This window comes from Galeopterus variegatus, unplaced genomic scaffold, assembly GCF_000696425.1.
Source record: "Galeopterus variegatus unplaced genomic scaffold, G_variegatus-3.0.2 Scaffold9124, whole genome shotgun sequence".
NCBI classification, from domain to species: domain Eukaryota; kingdom Metazoa; phylum Chordata; class Mammalia; order Dermoptera; family Cynocephalidae; genus Galeopterus; species Galeopterus variegatus.
This window is the reverse complement of record NW_007735235.1, coordinates 67,781-73,523: the sequence shown is the minus strand read 5'-3', so window position 1 is coordinate 73,523 and position 5,743 is coordinate 67,781. Positions and strand designations below refer to the sequence as shown.

Genomic DNA, 5,743 nt, shown 5'->3' with positions numbered 1-5,743 from the left:
CAGGACTAGGGGAACCAGGACCGAGAGATTTCTGTCTCCCTCACTCCCTTTACTTAGACACTTACTACCTGAAAAGCCTACATATCACCAGTGAGCTTGAAAGGTTGACAATACCTTTGGGTGACAATTGGGAGAATGGGTTTGGTTTGGTTTTCTCCCAGGTTTCTACTCTCTAGAGACACTTTACAATTTATTTCTGAATCTGTATCTCACATTAGAATTACCTAGGATTCTAGGACCAGAGCGCCTTTCAGTGAGTGCCCTCTGGAGGGAGATGTGCTTATCTTCTGTGGAACAAACCCTGGAAAACTGAACTTCACAGCTTGAATCTTGCCCAGATCATCTCAATGTGGGGTGCCACAGGATTCATAGGGGGCATCTTTCTAAAGAATGAGATTTGCTCGATTCTTTTGAGAGAGGACAAATCTATTAATGAACTCAGGTGTGACATCCATCTAGATTTGTAAGATTGTAACAGACTTCTCTCTGAAATGAAGCTTGGGTTGTCCTCTTTTTGTTAGGTCCCCGGATCCCTAGGGGTGTGCCCTCAGGACTTCTGCCATTAGGATACATTGACATAAACATTTAAGAAGTACTAGGGTGCACTTCTCACAGCTCGGTAAGTGAGGACCCCAATGTCTGATTTGTATTTTGCCACCTGACAGCTGCTCATTCATGACAAAGCCCCAGAAGACTGAAGTTAAATTCCATTATTGCCTTTTTTTTAGTCATGTTATCAGTCCATTCCTTCAACCATTTAGTGATCATTACAACACCTTGTAGGGTTGCTGGTGGCATTAAATCAGATGGTATAAGGAAGAATATTTTGGAAAAACTGTAAAGTAGGATGGAAGTATAGGGGTTTATAGGTCTCCTGAATCTTACTGCTTGTCCTTTTCACAGTTAAGAGATAGTGTGATTCAGGGGAGGAAAATGTCACTGCGTAATGGTTGCTGTAGGTGTCGGTGTTAGTGTGCCCCAACTACATCCTCTCCCTGCCGAATCCTGACTTCACCTTTCTGCATTTGCAGTCCCACCGTGACCTGAAGAAAGAGCAAGATGCTCTCCACCTGCACTTGGAGGACAAGAAGTAGGAGGGGGACGATGGATGGCAGGTCTGGGGGCCTCAGTGCAGTCGATGTGGTGCGAGGTGGGAGGGTGCAGGTGAGCACAATGAGGGGGACGCACAGGTTTCAACATGTGCAGAGCCAAGCTCTGGCCCCAGCTGTGCCAGTGACTCATGTGTAGCCTCAGGCAATTCACGTCCACTCTCTGGCACTTGTGACTCTTGGTTTCTCGGGCCCCCATCCCATGCCTTGGTCATCAGGTTGTGTGGCATTCAGTGCATTGATGACCAAAGTGGTCTTCTCTGTTCCTCGTTCTTTCCACTCTCCTCCACCTCTGGCCACAGGAACAACAATGAGGACCACAGGTGTCACCAGTCCCAACCGAAGAGGAAGCTTCATGTCCTTGTGATGGAGAAGGCGGCCTTGCAGCTCCAGGTGAAGAAGCTTGAGACATCAAAGCTCCCGCCACAACAAGTGAGCAGCTGCATCACAGGGTTTTGGTTTTATGGGGTTGGGTTAGGGAGGGAGGTGACACCCTGTCCGCTCTACAGCTGCTCCCTCCATGGCTCACCCCCCAATGCTCTGGGAAGGTGCACACTTCAAGGGAGGAGCATGGCCTGAGTCAGGTCCAGGAGCCATAGACCTGTTAGGCCGATGTAAGCAGGTGGACAGGTAAGCTGGGGCTGGTGTGCCCTGGGAGCGGGTGGGGGGAAGAGAAAGAGGTGTGCACCAGCAGACGGCAAGTCTGCTCACCTGAGCCTCAGTGTCCCTATCTGCAAAGAGGGGTGGGGTGCCCATCGTCAGCCACCCACAGTTGTCTTGAGCATAAGAATGTGAAGAACTCTATTTGAAAGTGGTTTGAATGATTGACCATCATCTGGGCATGAGGAATGATTAGACAAGGAGCCATGGTCTGGGCCAGGCTGAATTACTAGCTGTGGGTCAAGAAGAGGGTTTTGTGCAACTGCAGAGGCCAGAATCCCTCATCATCTGTTTCCTTTCTTAGCTGAGCCTCCACCCCTGGAGCCTCCAGCAGGACCCAGCGAGGAAGAACGGGGCCTGCAGGTGGAGGCTCCAGGCTCAGGTAAAGAACAACGAGGGTCCGAGCCACCTGAACCGGGATCAGGAGGAGCAGCTGCTGCAGCTGGAGTGGGCTGCTGGGTTCTGAGGCAAGCAGCACAGGCAGGTGCTGGTGGGCACGCAGTGCCACCATGCCACCACCAGCTGCGTGCTGTCCCAGGCCCGTGAGCTCCAGGAGCAGCTGGCTGAGCTGTAGACTGGCTTCATCCGCCTGGTGTGCCACCTGCCCTGCCGGCCTGCCTCCACACTCGCCCCCTGGGCCTTTGTTTCCCCACATGTGAACTGGGGTGCTGGAGACCTCACATGAAATCGTACCTGGGAAGGCACCTGTGAGCCAGTGCCCTGTGCCCCCTTCCCTGTGCCGTGGGTCTCCAGTGGCATCAGGGGGCTGCCGATTGCTTTTCTCCATCCAGAGCAATAAGAACGTGGAGGTCCCCAGTGCACTGCAGTCGGGGCAGCAGGAGAAGACGGAGCTGCGGGAGAAGTTGGGCCAGAAAAAAAAAAAAAACCGAAAATCACAAAACAAACAAACAAACAAAAGACAAGAAACTACGAAGAAGAAGGAGAAAACACCCAAAAGAAGAACAAAACACCCATAACTGAAGAAAATACCCAATATAGGAAGAAAACACCCAGAAGAAGGAGAAAACAACCACCAGAAGAAAGAAAACTCCAAGCAGAAGAAAACACACCAAATGGGAAAATACCCCAAAGAGGAAATAACCCAAAAGAAGAAAAAACCTCAAAATTATAAAAAACACCCCAAAGAAGTAGAAAACACCCACAACAAGAAGAAAACACACCAAACAGGAAACCCCCCCAAAAAAGAAGAGAACCACAACATGAAGAAGAAACCCCCCAAAGGAATAAATCCCCAAAAGAAAACGCCCACAAAAAGAATGCCAAGAGAAGGAAGAAAAAAATCCCCCCCAAATAAGCCAACACCAACAAAAAGAAGAAAGACCCCATAAAAGAAGAAAAAGAAAAGAAAAACAAAAAAAGAAAAAAAAAACAAAAAAAAAAACAAATAGAAACCAAGCCTAACAAAAAGAAAACTCCAGTTCTGGCCTCTGGCTCACTTGGAGAGCGTGGAGCTGACAACACCAAGTCAAGGGTTAAGATCCCCTTATCGGTCATCTTTTTAGAAAAAAATTTAAAAAGAAAAGAGAAAAAAAAAAACTCTAACAGAAAGAAGAAAACCACCCATGAAGAGAAGAAAAGCCCCCCCCAAGTAAAAATATACCCCCATGAAAAGAAGAAAACATCCCAAAAAGCCCCAAAAGAAACCCCCCCACAAAACAAAACCCCAAGAAGAAGAAGAAAACCAAAAAAAGAGTGCCAAAAAAAGGAGAAAACAAAAAGTACAGAATGATACGAAAACAAATTTTTTTAAAAACCCACAAAAAACACAGCAAAGAAGAAAATAGAAAAAAAAAAAAAAAAAAAAAAAAAAAAAAAAAAAAAAAAAAAAAAAAAAAAAAAAAGACAACAAGAAAAACAAAAATCAACAAAAAAAAAAAAGGAAAGAAAGCAGCCGGGTGCCCTTACCAGTAGTCCAGTCTCAGGGGCCTGTAGGGGAAGACCAGTGCAATTGGTCCCTTGGGCAGGCCAGGCAAGGGGGCCCTAGGGTCAAGCATGGGCAGGGCGCCTTTAGAGCCAGGGCAGGCCAAGGAAGCACTTAGTCAAAGCCAGGGGAGTCTTAGAACCAGGGCAGGCCAGAGGGCATTTAGGGCATATAGTGCTGCCCTTAGTGGCAGGGTGAACCTTATGGCAGTGGTCTACTAGGGGCAGACCAGCAAAGGGGGGCCATGTGGCAGGTCAGGCCAGGCAGGCCCTTAGCGGTAGGAGTCCTTTGGCAGCATGCTTGGCCAGGGCAGCCCTCAGGGGCAGGCAAGGGCACAGGGGTCCTAGTGCCAAGCCAGGCCATGGGAGCACTTAGTGGAAGGCAAGCCCAGGCAGGGGTGCCCGTAGCAGGCCAGGACAGGGGTGGCCCATAGTGCCAGGACAGGACAGGGCAGAAGGGCCCTGGGGACAGCCCAGGTCCTTACCTCTGGGCCAGGCTGGGCCAGACAGGCCCATAGTGCCAGCCCAAGTCAGGCCTGTAGGATCCTAAGGGAGATCCCAGGGGGTCTCTTAGCACCAAGACAGGCGTAAGTGGCCTAGGGACAGGCCAGTCAAGTGGGGCACTTAGTGTCAGGGTGGCCCTTATGGCAGTGCCCTGCTAGGGGCAGACTAGTGAAGGCGGGCCATATGGCAGAACAAACAGTAGGTTCCTTGGGCAGGACAGGACACGCTGGCCCATAGCAGTAGGAGGCCCTTGGCAGCCTAGGAGCCAGGGCAGCTCTTAGTGGCAGGTGAGGGCACAGAGGCCCTAGTGCCAAGCCAGGCCATGGGAGCACTTAGTGGAAGGCAAGGCCTGGCAGGGGTGCCCGTAGCACCAGGTCAGGACAGAGGTGGCACATAGTGCCGGGCCAGGACAGGCCAAAAGGGCCCTGGGGACAGCCCAGGTCCTTAGCTCTGGACCAGGCTGGGCCAGACAGGCCCATAGTGCCAGCCCAGGTCAGGCCTGCAGGATCCTAAGAATAGGCCACGCCAGGCCAGGCCAGGGTGGGTCTGAGGCAGTGGGTCTCTGGTGCAGGCCTGGCTAGGCCCACCCTTAGCAGCAATGGGGCCATTAGAAGGCCTGGCCAGGGAAGCCCTTAGTGGCAGATCAGGAAACGCCAGAGGTGCCTTTAGTGGCAGGACAGGTGAGGCCACGGGCTCTCTCAGAGGAAGACCAGGCCAGGCCAAGGGGACCCTAGGGGGGCTCTTTCTTTCTTTGTCTTCCTTCCTTCCTCCCTCTTCCCTTCACTAATCTTCACTAACCTTTACTAACCCTCCCTTAACCTTCCCTAACCTTCCTTTAACTTTCCCTAACATTCCCTTAACCTTTCCTTAACCTTCTCTATCCTTCCCTTAACCTTCCCTTAACCCTCCCTTCCCCTTCCCTAAACTTTCCTTAACCCTCCCTTAACTTTCCCTATCCTTCCCTTAACCCCCCCTTCCCCTCCCCTGTTTCTTTCCTTCTTTCCTTCTTTATTTGGGGGATCTTTCTTTCTTTGCTTTCTTCTTTCCTTCCCTCCTTCCTTCTTTCTTATCTCTTTCTGTCTCTGTCTCTCTCTCTCTCTTTCTTTCTTGGGAGCCCTAGGGGACAGCAGGCCAGGAGAGCCCTTACTGGAAGGCCAGGCTAGTCCAGGCCAGAACAGGGGGCTACTTAGAGGCAGTTCAGCCCAGGCCATGGAGGACTAGGGGGGCTCTTTTCTTCCTTCCTTCCTTTCTTCCTGCCTTTTCTTTCTTTCTTTCCTTCCTTGCATGCATCCTTCTTTGTTTTTTTCTTTGGGGGCTCATTCTTTGTTTCTTTCCTTCATTCCTTCATTCCTTCATTCCTTCCTTTCCTTCCACCCTTCTTTCTTTCTTTAGGGTTTCTCTCTCTCTCTCTCTCTCGGGAGCCCTAGGGGACAGCAGGCCAGGAGAGCCCTTACTGGAAGGCCGGGATAGGCCAGGCCAGAACAGGGGGCTACTTAGAGGCAGGTCAGTCCAGGCCAGGAAGGACTAGG

The 5,743-nt window shown here is 50.8% G+C and overlaps 1 pseudogene; it reads left to right on the top strand.

Moving 5' to 3' along the window:
• The first annotated feature begins 946 nt into the window (after positions 1–946).
• Positions 947–5,743, top strand: part of LOC103609054 — a 16,753-nt pseudogene continuing 11,956 nt past the window's right edge.